The following is a 15,897-nucleotide window of genomic DNA, read 5'->3' on the forward strand; positions in this document are numbered from 1 at the left end:
GGCCTCGCTGTACCAGTCTGCTCATTGTCCTTTGACCTTTCATCAATAAGATGTTTCAGCACAGAGAGGTTTTGTTTTTCACACCATCCTCTTTATCTTTTACAGACTGTTGTGTGCTAAATCCCAGATGGTCATAGATTTTCTACCCTGACATTATCATTTTTTTATATGATAACTAAAGCTTGCGATCATGATTGTTATGCACTGCCACGTGATTGGCTGATGGGATAATTTCATGAATGAGATATCACACTCCTATGCGTTACATATCATAAAAAAAGTTCTAGTTATCACTCTTCAAAATGTCTATATCTTCGCTCCGTCGTCTTGCCTCTGTATTGTTTCCGACCCATTTTTGTTTCAGCATGGGGCTCGGTTATGAAGGTTAGGGTCAGTGATGGGGGTAGGGTTCATTCGGGATGAAAGCGCATCGCCCACGCTGGTTCGAATTCGGCCAGGTTTTCTAATGAGATCAGGTTCTCAGAGTTCACCAGAGGCCTGAGTCGGTGTTGACTTCTAGCTGAGTCGCTGTGTGAAGTGCTGCGTCACTGCTCGCTGATCAGCGTTTCAGACGACGCGAGCTCGCCAAAACTGCAGCGGTGCTCGGCTTCTGCATTCAAATAACCTTGCCAAATCTGCCATGCCACACGTTTCCCAGGTAACAGCCTTCCGGTTTCTTGGCAAACACAAAAGCGTAGTAGTCTCAGGGCCTGTCTAGGAGAGGACACACACTCACTTACTCACACACACACACACACACACACACACACACACACACATACCCACATCCCCTCCTCACTGCTGACATTTTTCTCTCGTCTCAGATTCCAGAGAGCTGCAGGACCAGTGACGGAGACAGAGAGGGAGAGAGAGACAGACTTGGTGGCGTACCGAAGGAGACGGACATCAGTGGACACGGAAAGAGGGAAGAGCGTGAAGCGCTTCGGGAGGCCTTGTCCGAGGGGAAATCCTGGCAGTCGCAGAAGTTCTGTGAGTATAGGACGCTGTTTATTTTGATGTATTTTTTTGACTTCTGCTCTGTTTTCATTGGGTGATCTCGTTAGGGGTGTGGCTTGCGAGAAAATAAGGAGCACAGTAGTGGCATGGGTCTGTTTATTATGGAAGCATCAGCTGCTAAACACATGAGGGAGTGGGCTACGGGTAGAAACCACATACGCTACACCAACAGGGATCACATGCTGCGTGCAGCGGGTGTGTGTGGCCATGTGTTTATAGCTTGGTGAGGACCAAATAGTCACACAAGCATAGGAATATCCGACAGGTTTGACCTTGTGCCGGTCCCCACGAGGAAAAAAGCTGCAGGGTATATATAAAAAAAAAAAAAAAAAAAGAGCATGAGTGTTTTCTTTTAATCACTGAGGTTAAAGATTTCGATGCAACGTTGCATTAATTAGCTGCATTAATTAATATGAATACGGATCGTCCTCTTAAGGGTAGAATAGGGTTAGGGTAAAACAATCTTGTGTGCGTGTGCATGCATGTGTGTGTGCGTGCGTGTGTGTGTGTGTGTGTTAGGGCTATCTAAAATGCCTTTAAAATTGAATTATTATAAAATAGCGATAATTTCAGTGTATTTGTGTGCTAATGATCCTCGAATACTGACAACATTAGCAGGCGATTTAAACCAGCGAAGATGAAAATTGTGTTGCGTTCCTCAGCAGAGAAGATCACCAGGAGACGACGTAGCAATAAACTGATATCGTACCGTATTTGTACATTTATTCACCGCGTCATTATCTAGCGTTTCCACTTTTTCCACTCCTCATCACACGCCTCTCTCTTATTTTTGAAAACTTTTCTTTTTTTACTTATTAATATTTAATCTCATCCCAATTTTGCTTTGAATTTCAGACACCACACAGTACCTTCACTACATAGGGTGCCTGACTGCTTAACCGGTTATCGAACAGCAGTTAGATGCATAGCAGATACAGATTTACAGAACAAGCCTAAAAGTAAAGTATGGGATCTTACACGTTCGAATGCGTATGTGCAAAACGTCTTATCGGGATTTTACTCTAGCCTACGTTCGTGACACAGTGCAGAAGAGGGTCCGGGCTGAAAAAGGATGTTCATCATCATGGAGTCTAATTTGGATTCCCCAGCATGAGCTGATAACTCTCATTAGAGCTGTTTGCCCTGTAGGCTCTCTGCTGGGTTTGTGCACATTTTATTCTCTGCCTGATCTCAATATGTGTGCACTGGGCTGTTACTCTTCCACTAAAGCTGGAATGTGCAAGGAGGAAAAAACGTGTGATAATTAAGGCTGCGTGTGTGTGTGTGTGTGTATATATATATGTGTGTGTTTGTGTGCGAGCGAGATAGAGAAAGAGAGAGATGCGTGTCATGTGCGCCTTAGAGCACCAGTTCTCACTCTGGCTAAATCAGTCTCCACATCTGACTGAACACGCACACACACGAGCACACACACGCCACAATGCCGAGCTTGGTCTCAGAATACAGCGCTATAAGAATAAAAAGATGTTGGTAAGCTGATATCAGCGAATATGTCACATGGTGGCTTTACTCAGAGTACTGCAGACGGTTTGTATTTCCCTTTTGTCTCAATACTTTTGCCCATCACTGTATATATCTGTACAAGGAGGTGAAAATATACTATGAGTCCCAGAATACGATGTGGTATAAAAAAGTTTGCATATTAGCTCTGTTTACAAGAAATTACTTTATTACTTAATACTTACTTAAGACCCTGAGTGCTTATTGTAAGTTCTGTGGTTCTTGTGATGTGACGTTTGATGGACATAGAGGACATTTCATGCTTGGTTCAGATCATCGCATGTCTCACTCCGTATCTCTGTATATTAAAATGTCTTCACTGTTATTCGGCTTAACCTGATGTAGATTGATGGTAAAGTCTACATACTGTAATATTTTTCTTTTATAACGGTTGAATGAAATGACCTTCGAAACGAATGAGGCAAACCTGAATATTTCGATACATGACACAATGATGGAAATGTCTGTACCATCATTTATGTCAAGAGTGGCACGGTGATGGCGCGGCATAACTTCAGGGCCCGCAGTTCAATCCTGAGTTTGGACGGCGACCAAAAGTATTAGGACGCCATATGCCGCGCATTATACAGTAGTTCTCTCTGTGCACAAAACAAGTGATGTCACTAACCGGTTCTTGCCTATCTGCCTGAAGAGTAGGGCTAATCAGAATCAGCTGGTTTAGTTAACAAATGGAACAAATACGTGGCAGGACTTTTACTTTCTGAAGCCAGGGTGTCCACCTCTGCACGAAAATAACTAAAATTAGGGAATTCTCAAGTGAATTGCGAACGTCTTTGGCAAATCTCTGGACATGATCTTCAGGAAGCAATCAAGCAGGCATGGATTGAGCGAGTGACGCCAGAGTACTGCAGACGTCTTTTTGTCTCTATGCCCAGCTGGATCGAGCAGGTTTTAAAGAATGAAGGACTTCATACTAAATATTGATTTTTGTATAGCAATTTCATTGGATAAAATAACAAATTATTATGTATTACCTTGATTGCCTTTATTAAAAAAAAATCACAATAATTTAAAGTAAAACTTTGAATTTTACTTTTGTTTTAATACTATTGGCCATCACTGTATATATCCATACAAGGAGGTAAAAATATACTAGGAGTCGCGGGATATGATGTGGTATCAAAAGGTTTTAAGATTAGCTCTGTTTACAGAAAAGTACTTTATTACTTTATTATTAAAGTGGGGGTGGAACTTCTCCAACAATCATCATTTACAAGTTGCTGAATGGTTTCGAGATTTTCGGGGGTCGTCTTCCAGCGATAACTGAAAACGCATCTAACGACTCATTGCAGCATCGCCGTAAACTTGCCGAATCATCTCCAACATCTATGTTGGAGATTGCCTAGTTTTATGCAGAATTTCACGTTCGCTTCTATTCCCAATTGCACGTTGCTGTCCATGGTGAAATATCAGACGCACAGTCAGAACAGCACCAGTTGCACAGCTCCCCTATGTACACAGGACCATGTCTTTTGGCACACTGACTTATGAAGGTCGGTGCCGCCTGACTCTGCGAATAGCCTTGTGCTGCCATCTGTTGGCGTGTTACAAAACTAGTCTCGAAACTTTTTGATACTTAAACCCTTAGATGCTGGATCCATCACACGTTTTAGTCTGATTTGGCACAAGCGTCTCATGCCTAAAAGTTACTTTAAATGTTGTCTTTGCTCTATAATAAAAATTATTTTATTGCATTGATAGAGTGTGTATAAGGAGCTACCTATTTGATGTAGTTAAAATTAGGTCATATGTTAGTAGAAATAGTTAAAAGGTTATTGCTAAAAATAATATATTTAAACTATATTCTAATGTAAAAATATATTCCTTATTCCTTGTTTATGCTAAGTTGTACTTTAGTTGACAATACAAATACACTCCCCGTTTTGGTAATCAGAGATTGAACCAGAGATGAAAAAGTAGATTGTATAAAAGTTATGTTTTGTCTTAAAACAACTCGTCTTAAAATGAACTTATACCCCTTCAGCGCTGCAGACAGAACTTTTTCTGAGACTGGTTTCGGGTCTTCCAATGTATGAAACCTGAAAGATATCGTTGATAGTGAGTTCTGACCAATGTACAGACAAAATCTTTTTTTTATTTATGTAGATTTTAACTGGGAATTACATTGTGTTTTGGTTTGTGACTTTTTCGGTAGGATAAACCATTCCCCTCGTCAAACCACCTTATCCTACTGTAGCTAGCTAGCTACTACTGTCTCTATGCACTTCCTTACTTAGCATTTATCTGTAACAAAAGCTAGATATTTCTTAAATGTTTTATAAAGACAGACTTTATTTTTTTTTCTTTGTCATGTTGTTGGCAGACATATAAAATAAAATAAATTTTTATGCCAATTAAAAAAAAATGCATTAACTTGAAATGTATACAGCAAACGATTAGCAAAGATAAATGCTAGCTACCTCACTGTGAAATATGTGAAATACTGTGAGATATGTGAAAATGTGCCTATTCCTTGTCCAGACTTTGTCTGAATATATTCACCCTCATAACAAACTGACAGTGAAAATAAATATTGGCTCCTTGACAAAAAAAAAGGAGGGAAATAAAGCGGGGGTTTGGGTGTGTGTGTGTGTGTCTTGGGTTGAGGTTGGTGTTACCTGAAAGTGTAAAAAAAAAAAAGGCTGAAAATCTGGACTTGAAAGTGTTACCCGGTTACATTTTTTAAAACGATTAACTCCGGTAATAAATCATTCCACCTGAAGCGACCCGGAGTAGAGAAATAGAAATAGATTGTGTTTCCTCAGCTCTCCTGCACGTCTCATCATTAATGCATTCAAACAGCAGCAGCTACTTGTCCGGTGTTGCCAGATCAGGCGGGAACCCTCACGATCCGAGCCATTATAATTCTCTTGGAATGAAAAGTGGCACGGCTGTCGAAATAAACATTCGATTAACAGTAAACCTTTTTACAGGTTATAAAAATGAATCTAATTTAGAAAATATGCCTGTTTGCCGTTCGTTAGTGTACCACAGACAGGGGGGGGGGGATATTTTACCCGAAGTTTCTGCATTCCTGCTATTAGCATTTCAATCTAACCTGAAAACAACGTGTACTGAATTTCATATCCAGGTTCACCGAAGAATTTTTTTTTGTTTGGTTCATCACTATGTTAAATCTGTGCATATCGGGCAGGTTTGAGCTTGTGGAGTCTTTTTAAGTGGTTTTAATAGAGCTTTTTTTTTTCCTCTCGTAACAATGGAGCCTTTCAGGCAACATCACAAGACCATACATTTTCCATTTAGTCCTTTGGCAGATGTTTCTGTTCAAAGCGACTTGTGAAAGCATACAAACTGTAGGATGCAAATTAATAAAAAAAAAAAAAAAATGTGAGGAGAGCGTATGAATGGATTCATAATTTAAAAGAGGAGAGTTTAATGTATGCAACGTTTAAAAAGCATGAATGTAACTTAGGGCTGTGAATCATTTAAATCCAGCAGTATAATGGAGAAAAAAAAAACACTGCATTGTTGATATTTGGCAACAGAAATAAAGCCTTTGCTGCAATGAAAACAATAGTAGATGCCTAAAAGGCATATACGGATAGATTTACACGATGTTGTTCATAAATCATTTTCTTTTTTTGCTAGTGTCATTAAGGCAATGCGATTATTCTGTTCATGCACTGAAATTTTGAACATGGCATATAGAGCTGTCACCAACACCCTAGTGATGGTAAGAATTTTTCAGGAAATTTTTGTACAAGTCGTGGCGTTCAAGTCAAACCGGGACTTGTGATGCATTTAAGGAAAAGCATAAAACCGACTGATATTTCTAAAAGGCTTCGAGTACAGTACGGTGATGAGACTCAGTAAAAGATTTTAATGGTGCACACGTTTTAAACGCCTTGCGTCGACCTGAACGACGACCTCAGCTGGGGTCTGAGGTTTGTCTTTGGGAACGGTACGCACATCATTCACCAGTAATCCACGCACTTGTGAAACACTGGGATAAGTGTGTCAGTGTGCAGGGGAGTTTAATAGAGAAATAAAGGCAGTTTTTACTCTCATAACTGTCACAATACAAAAAGTCCCGCTTTGACTTGAACAATGCTTCCTGTGGAATCTCCATCAGTGTCAGAGACTATTTGAGTGCAGAATATATATATTTTTTTTACATCAATTTGCTCCAAAAGCCAAGAACACAACTGCTTTGGCTAGATTGTTTTCTGAAAGCTGGATCAGTCATGATTTATTATTTTTTTTTTATCTTGATTTAATTATATATATTAACCAGTCAATAAATAGCTGGTGTTCCATCCAAGATTACGTCTAAGAGTTTTACTCTACTTCAAGTTTATTTTGAATTTGAATATGAAACCGCTTTAGCCGGATTGATTCCTTAAGACCTGGTTGTTTTTTACGGCAACTCCAGAAGATCTAAAATGTGTGCAGGCATGAGTGTATTTTTTTTCCCCCCTCAAATCCAAAACTTCCTGACTTGACTATAAATTTAGAAGCACGAAATAGGCAGTTTGGTGTGCAAAATTATGGCTGTGGTTCTTAATGTTCATGGCTACCATCTTGTCCATGGTGCCACACAAGGCAGTTGCCAAGAAACTCCCAGTGCACAAGACATCTGTATTCAGGACTTTAGTTAATGCTTCTAAACGTACAAAACCGAAATGAATTGTTGAAATTAAAAAGTAATGACACCCAAGATCTTCCCAAACAAAATGAGTTGTGGATTACCATTATACAGTATACAGTATTGTTCAAAAGTCTTGCTCCCCCATCATCTCTTTTTATTTTGCTTCCGAAGAGTCAGACATTCTTGTATTTTCTATGTAGTCTTGAGGAATAGTTCTCCAGGCTTCCTGAAGCACTTTTTTTGGCAAGTTTTTGTGTCTCATTTTCAGTCCAGTCCCTGTACCTGCCCAGTTCCAGAGGAATATTTTTGTTTGTTAAGCCACACAGCGATCTACAGTATGAATCATTCAAACCAGGGAGAAACAGGTGTAGATGATGATGACAGATGATCAGGCCGGTGATTAGTTACAGTATACTGCTGATGCTGAATGCTAAGGGGTTGGAACAGACGAAAGGGGAAATGAGGTTGCTGTTGGGGTTGGTACATAAACTACCAATTTTTTAGATTTTTGCACAGTATATAAAAGTGCTTGTTTTTTTTTTTTTTTTTTTTAACTCTGGGTCAACTGGTTCAGGAACAAGTGTAATGTAAACCGATGAAGGATTCATTTATTTAGCAGGGACGCTGTGATTCTGGCGTCTGTCCCAGGAACACTGGGTGCAAGGCTGGAGGATTCACAAAAAAAAAAAAAAAAAGGTACCAGTCCATCACAAAGCATTATGTGCACACGAAAACACACACACACTCATTTACATCTGGGGCAATTTAGTATAGCATATGCCGACCTTTATGTTTTATTTATTTATTTATTTATTTTTACACGGCAAGCATACATCAAAACCCTGAGAACCTCTGACCCACGTTAACCACTCTAAGTGGATCAAATTTAAACATTTTAGAATATTTACATTTTTTTTGCATTAAATATAATCTATGTTCCTTCCTCGCATTGCTATGAAAGATTTGTAAATATGGGCCGGCGCCAAGGAGGAGTATGAAAAGTTCAAAGTCAGGGCAGTTCAGTAAAGGAAGTGTGCGCTACCACCAAAGGGCAAAAATAGCACAGTAATTAACATGTTTACAGAATGTTTGTTTAGAGGCAGTTTTATCGTTTCTTAATTAGAGCTTTGAGGATCTGATGAGAATCAGCATTATAGTTGTGGAAAGTGCTTCAAAAAAAGTAACCCTTGGACGTGTGTGTGTGTGTGTGTGTCAAGATAAAGAGGGAGAGTAGTGCGTGTATCTGGATTAGAACAGCTCAGAGAGTTACACGTGTAACTGATGCTTCTCAGCCAGCGAAAGGGCGGATGGGTGGGTCGAGCTTTAGCGATGGAATGGACGTTTTGAAAAATTGATAACTCTGCAGAAGGCATCCGTTTCTTATCTGTCCCTGTCCATTAAAGCACCAGGCAGAATTTGCCAAAAGAGCTCCGTTACAGCTGCGAGTTTATGAACAGAAAGCCCAGAGCTGTACAGTAGGTTCTGCTGCATTTTTCGTCTAGTTAACACTGATGATCAAAGCACTAAATGTTCTCAGCGTAATGAACGGAGGTCAGGTCCAGGTCGTTTAAGCACAGTGCCCATAAAACCCGAGCTGAACTCATTGTGTTTGTTTGCATGCAGCATTACTGATCTGCTGTGCATATCCTTCGGTTCCTGTGGAGTCAATATTGAGCTTGGCAGCAGCTGGAATTCCTGCGCTGCTAATGTGCTGTAATAAATCCGGTTGGATGAGGAGGCGGAGGTGGTCTCCTCTTCACTCGCTTTATTTGTTCAGTGGAGCATCGGAGAGGCTCGGCCCTCTCCTCCCATTGGCTCTGATGAGCGCTGCGTTAAAAAAGCCATCCTGGAACCGAATCTAGAACTCACTCGGCTGTAGTTCTAGCCAAGCAAGACAGAAAATAATAAGAAGATTCTGGTACGTTCTATGAAACAATATTTATTATAGACTTAAACAATAGGGTTCTGGAATGTAGAGCACAGACCTTCACACAGGCCATCAGCGTTGCAGATACGGATGAGCACACGGGTTCTACAATAAATACAAAAAAGGACAAGGAGATTTAAAATCAAACAAGTACTGGATTTCTAACGTAGAGTTCTAACATTTCTAACATAAATGGAGATGCCATTATAGGACTTTGAATACTCCGGTCAAAGATCTGAATATTAAGGATAAAACTTCTTAAAGGGTTCCAACAGCTGTCAGTTGTTGAACACTGGGGTTCTAGATCTCTTATGTATGGAACAATAATCAAATTCTAGAGTCATCAGTTATGAGATACTGGGATCCTAGAACAATCATGTATTTATGTTCTAGAATAGCCAGACACTGAAACTGGGATTCTAAAACACCCTAGTATAGAACTATACTCAGATTCTTGTATAAGGCTGGGATTCTAGAACACTCATGTATAGAACTATATGCAGATTCTAGAGTCCTCAGCTATGAGAAACCTGGATTCTAGAACACTCATGTATAGAACTATATGCAGGTTCTAGAAAGTCCAATTATGAAATATTGAGATTCCAGAACACCTATAGAACTATAATCAGGTTCTAGATTTATGAGTTATGGTATACTGTGATTCTAGAACATGTACAGTATGTATATCTCTATATTTAGGTTCTAGATTTGCCAGTTTCAAAAAAACTGTGGTTATGAAACATCTATGTATAGAACTCTACTAAGGTTCTAGAATTGTCAATTGTTGAAAATGACTGGGATTCTGGAACTCGTATGTATAAAACAATACTCAGGTTCGAGGAATATCAGCTGCTACATTGATCAAGGTTTGGCAAAGACCATGTTCTGTTCTGCTTGATGTATTTACAGTAAAGTTGCTGCGTAACTTCCTGGCCAGAGTTGCAGTTGTTTAAATTCAGTTCCTTGCTTGTTTAGGAACTAGAATAGCCATAGCAGGATTTTTTTTTTTAAAGGAAAAAAAAAACAATTTGATGCATTTTCTAGTTTTTTACCAGACAAAATTTCTATTCTATTCAAATTTTCTGGAGACTGAGATTGAGGAAGTGCCAGAAACCGTGTTCCCACATCTGGATTTTTTTTCCATGTCGTCCAGTTTTTCATATTTCATGAAACCTTTCTGATTTAAGCCACACCCACTTTGTGTTTGAACATGGATACTGATACAAATATTTAGAATGCTAAACCAATACAGATGTTGGCATTCTTTAACACCTCTGTTATAGTTCTGTTTTTCTTTTTCTTTTTTCTTCCTCCATCTTCTTTTTTTATCATCACAAGCAACAGCTAGTTGTTATAAAATCATATTTAAGGCCCGTTTTTGGTTCTCGGTAGATTATGTTTATTTTAATAGGGATGACAATTTATTCCCGGAGTCATATAAAATATGTTTAGAAACTGAGGATAACCTTCAGCTAACAAATCCTTGCTATAATAGCATGCAGGTGACAAGTTAGTTAGCTGCCAATCCAATTTTTTTTTTTTTTCCAGTTTCACTTGGCTGATATGTAAAGTCAGACATTTATTAGCAGGGATTTTATTTGTTTATTAATGTTGGAGTGTTTTCATATTGGTTCGAATTCAGCCAAGTTGCTAAGGAACTATCTCATGCTGCCCTTGTCTCCCCTTCTTGTTGCTCTCTGAAAATTATGTTAAACTGACACCAATGCCAAGAATTTTAAAATAATGACTGTTGCATTTGGCTTGTGGAGCAGTTTCACGTTCGTCAATGTTTCTGGCCACCAAGTAGCATCTTCTGTGCCAATCTCAGGTCAGAGGTTCAGCCAGTCAGCTGTCTCTGTCAGAGAGATAGAAGCTAGTGAGGGTTTTTTAATGATCATTTTCTTCAGGGGAATATAGAGTGGCTCGATGTTTGCCAGATGACCCAGTTTAGTTTAGCAACCCAGTTCAGAAGTTTGTACATCCAGGCAAGGGTTGTAAGCTGCACACTGATCCAGAACCCATCTGCAAAACCTTCTTTGCCAAATACTATTTGATTATGAGTGCTCTGAAGATTTTTTGAAGCAATTGAATTTCACTTAGAAATGTTAGACTTGATTGGATTGTAGTGCATGTTTAAGCCTGGTTTTATTTATTTAAGAGGGGGTGTTCGAGTCAAACCGGGATTTGTGATCGGCATAAAATCAACTGACATTTGCAGAAGACTTCGCAGCACGGTACGGCCATGTGACTGTAAGCCGCAGTAACACATTGGAATGGTGCAAATATTTTAAACAAGGCCCAAGCTCCATGAACGACGATCCTGGCCGAGGTAGCTCTGATCCCGCTGCAGTTGTTCCCGTTAACACTCAGCAAGTGGAACGCCTGATCCTTTTAAAATGGACGGATAACTTGTCGCCAACTTGCGGGAGAGACACATCTGTCTGTTGGAACACATTACAGGAACTCGGCTGGGAGTTATTGCCACATCCCTTATACAGACCTGACCTCACTCATTTCCACATGTTTGGGCCATTAAAGGAGTTCCTGGCAGGCCAGTGTTTCAGACATCAAGCAGGCAGCCTTAATCTTCCTTCTTTCCCTAGTATCTAGTGAAACACTGGGATAAGTGCATTCGTATAATGGGCATTAGGTGGAGAAATAAAGACTCTCATAACTGCGTTCTGCTCAGTTCTGCACAATCAAAAGTCCTGGTTTGACTCCTACGCCCCTCGCAGCACAAGATATGTACAAAAACAGCACGTCACTGCATGTTGAGATTGCCGTATGTCTTGTGATTATGTTAAACCCCGGTTGGCAAACTCTTCATGGTGGCCTGTGTTATTAAAACTGAAATGATTTCCATTTGCGGGATCGTGTGAATGTCGTGAGTCACCCAGAACCTCTCATCTGGAGCATCATAGTCACAGAAACTCATCTGGAGCATCATAGACACAGATCCTCTCTCTCATCTGGAACATCTGCAGTTGGTCAGCTTGATCAAGGCACACAATAAAACATTTATGAATCAGTTTGAACCGTTGTTCTCCAAATGGGCTCTGTCATATCCATCTTCCTCAGAACTACTAGGCAAAGAGGTGTTAATGCGCTGCAAAATGTTCTGAAGCGACATTTTATTGATGCGTGTAACTTGGGTTTAGGATCGTTGGGTGAAAAGTTCAGCAATAAAGAGCTCATAAAGATGAAAAGGGACACATATTTGTTTAATATAATAAAATAATAATTGAAGTCTGCTAATTTTTCAAAAGAAAAGATTGTCAGTTGCTGGATTGTGATGCAAATTTGTATGCTTGTGTAATAGACCAGTGTTAACACTTCCAGTATTGCACCAGAGTGTAAATAACCCATTGTATAAGCGTTTTATGAACCGAGGAATACAAGACTCGTGTGTGAAGCCAGGTATGATTTTCAGCATCGTACTACTCTCACGGGACTATTTTATAAACGTTATTTCTGATGATAAAACGCAAACTAAACCGACTAATAGCCGGAATAAAACTTCTGATTAAGCCAAGTTCGGAAACATAGGCCAGTGATCAAAGAAAACGAGTATCATTAGAAGATGTTCATCATGCATTAATTATATAATTGTATTGATTTTTTATATCCTTTTCATACAGCATGACAAGTATAAAAGGGTGCGTTAAATTCATTTCATTTGCTTTTTATTAAGCGCCTTCTCAAGGTCGTGGTAAATCCCAAGCCCATCCCAGGAGCACCGCGTATAGGCCGGGCATCTATGGGCAAATGTAGCATAATCAGTACACTGACGGGAGAACTCTGTGTAGATCAGTGTGCTGCGAACCGGGTAGATCCAGGAGGAGGCCAGGTGTAAGTACAAGAGGTGTTCAAGTCAACCCGGGACTCGTGATAAAATTCCTTGTAAATCAGGGCGTAAAACCCATTGAGATACTGTACACAGTACAGATATGAGAGTCTTAGCTGCATTTGGTCTTGCAGCTGCTCCCATCGAGGGGTGGCCACAATGGATCATCCGATCCATACAACTTAGCATACAGAAGGTTTTATGCCGGATGACAACCCTCCCATTATATACGGGTTTGGGATCGGCACTGCATCCAGTGGCTGAGGTTTGGACATTGGGTGGGAACCGGCAGGCGAGAAACCTACCACTAAGCCAGCGATGCCCAGACTCTTAGCTGCATTAAAAACTTTCAATGGTGCAAACGTCTTAAAGAAGGCCATTGGTCTGTGAATGACGATCCCAATCGAGGTGGCTCAGAGCCTATTGCAGTCATTTCCGTGAACATTCAGCGAGCGGAAGACCCGATGTCCAAAAATCAACGGATTACTACAGAAGAGACGCATCTGTCTGTATCAAGGCATTTCCACATGTTTGGTTTTTGGGAGGTTAGGGTTTTCAGATGTAAATCAGACAGATAGTCAGATCATGGCTCCATGGTGTCCAAGCACTTGTGAAACTCTGGGGTAAGTGCATTAGTGTAGCAGGGGATTAATTAGGAAATTAATGTGAGTTTTTGATCTTATAACTGTGTTTTGTTATTCACTCACTCACTCATCGTCTATACTGCTTTATCCTAGTTAGGGTCACAGGGACCTGGAGCCTGTCTCAGGAGACTTAGGGCATAATGTGGGGTACACCTTGGACAGGGTGATAATCCATCGCAGTGCACACACACACATACACTCACTCATTCACACACTACGGGCTATTTGGGAACGCCAGTCTCTGGACTGTGTGAGGAAACCGGAGTACCCGGAGGAAACCCACCAAGCTGGAGGTGCAAGGGTACAGTGCTAACCACTACACCACCGTGCCACCGTTTTGTTATTCTGCGCAGTCAAAAGTCCCGGATTGATTCGAACACCTTCTCGTAATATGGATTGAAATACTATTTTAAAAACTCTTCTGTAACACCAGCTTTAGCATTTTATGGGAAATATATATGGCACAAGAGCTTATTGTTCCTTTCCATGAAGTATTTTGTGAGCAACTGGCGTCTCGAGTAAACATTTGTTCTTGATCGTGCTGGAATAGCTGGAGGAAAAATTACAAAAACCGTAAAAAAAAGAAGCGTTTTAGTTGCCTTCAAATAAAACCTATTAATATTAGTTTTCCGTTTTTTAAATTGTGACCGTATCACCCGACCCTTCTCCCTTTATGCTCTGGATGAACAAGGCAACAGCGTAATTACTACCTGAATGAATGCCATTGTTTAGCAGCTCTGCTTTTGTGATTGATGCTTCGCTCGAGGTGGCCATGTGGAACTGCAGCGGCGGTGTAGATTTACACAGCGTGCATGTGTCACAGTAACACCACAGTGGACGGATAAACACATTTGTTAAACAAGAAATGAATCAGAGAAGAGCAGCCGTACATTCTGTGGCAAGAGTCTCACTACTGGTGGTCAATATGAGGAACAAGAAATATCTGGTGTAGATAAAGAAAAGGGGAAAAAAGCGTCATCGATTATAACATTACAGGAGTAAAAAAACAGACAAACATGCAGTGTTAATGGCGAGAGTGTCTTTTCACTAAACTGCTGGAGTATCCATGACGTATATGCGTGTGTGTGTGTGTGTGTGTGTGTGTGTGTGAGAGAGGGAGTGAGAGATTGTGTAGGTGTGTGTTTTGATGTTTTTGTGGTTTCTTGGGCTGGATGATGTCCAGATTTCCTCCCTCACAATGTTGGAATAATGCATCCACCAGTCCAGTGTTGGTTTCTGCAGCACAGACCTTTTTTCAATTTTTTTTTTAAACAGAAGTTTAATTGCAGTATCATAACATTATCAATGACGCCAAGTCGCGTTCGGGTCTTAAAAGTGTAACGGCGAGGCGAGAGCTGGCTAGTGTTCGTGATGTTTTGGTATCATGGAATGAACGAAACGGTCAAAACATGATATTGTGATGCTTGAACCTTACTTAATTTTACTGTCAAAGTACCTGCAAAAGAGCAGAAGCAGCATAATTTACTCCCGCTTCTACACACACACACACACACACACTGAGTAAAAAAAGAAAAAGGGAAAGAAAAACAGATCGGATGGGTACAGATTTCGATTTTAAACGTTCCATCTGTGAGTAACGGTGAGAACTTGACACTGCTGACAAACAATTACATGATGATGTAACCTATCACAATATCAGATCATGATCTTGTTATGTCGTATATGTTGCAATAAGTAAGAAATAAGACCCTTGAGCCTGTGCTGTTGGAGGAAAGCAGGGAAAAGAACTGACAATGTGGAGTGATGTGGCCTGACACAAAGCAGAGTTACGCCTGGTTATTTCCCTATTAATGCATCCTGATACATTTTATTCCACTTATGCTACACTAACACGCCAGTGCTTTTATTTCGTCTTCTATTTCTAGCGGCATAGCTGTTTTGGCAGTGTCGCCTCGCACCTTGGGTCTGTGTGCATGGAGTTTGCATGCTCTCCCTGTGCTTGGTGGGTTTCCTCGGGGTTCTCCGGTTTCCTCCCACACAGTCCAAAGACATGCAGATTAGGCTAATCGGCCTTTTCAAATCGCTCGTAGTGTGCGTGTGTGCACCGTGATGGATCGATCAGGATGTACCCCGCCTTGTGCCCTATGTATGTCTGGGATAAGCCTGGATAAGTGACCCTGTGCACCTAGGATTAGTGGTATAAACAATGAATAAATGAATTAATTGATTGATTAAAGGTCCACTATTTTCATACTTTCAAAATGTGTGTGTTCTAATTGAAGCTGTTTACGCAAATGAGCTACACCTGAGTCAGGCCCTTGCAGAGAACAGCATGGCTGAGCAACAAGCTGGG

General features: G+C 40.4%; 1 protein-coding gene across 1 annotated transcript in view; it reads left to right on the plus strand.

Annotated features, from left to right (window-relative positions):
• The window catches only part of LOC128513397 (zinc fingers and homeoboxes protein 2-like), a 49,771-nt gene that overhangs the window by 12,275 nt on the left and 21,599 nt on the right, over nt 1-15,897 (plus strand). Inside the window, exon 2 of the mRNA XM_053487153.1 lies at nt 825-990. The gene's annotated coding sequence lies outside the window, so the exon portion shown is untranslated. The remainder of the gene's footprint in view (nt 1-824; nt 991-15,897) is intronic.

The sequence above is a fragment of the Clarias gariepinus genome, chromosome 2 (genome assembly GCF_024256425.1).
Source record: "Clarias gariepinus isolate MV-2021 ecotype Netherlands chromosome 2, CGAR_prim_01v2, whole genome shotgun sequence".
Lineage (NCBI taxonomy): Eukaryota > Metazoa > Chordata > Actinopteri > Siluriformes > Clariidae > Clarias > Clarias gariepinus.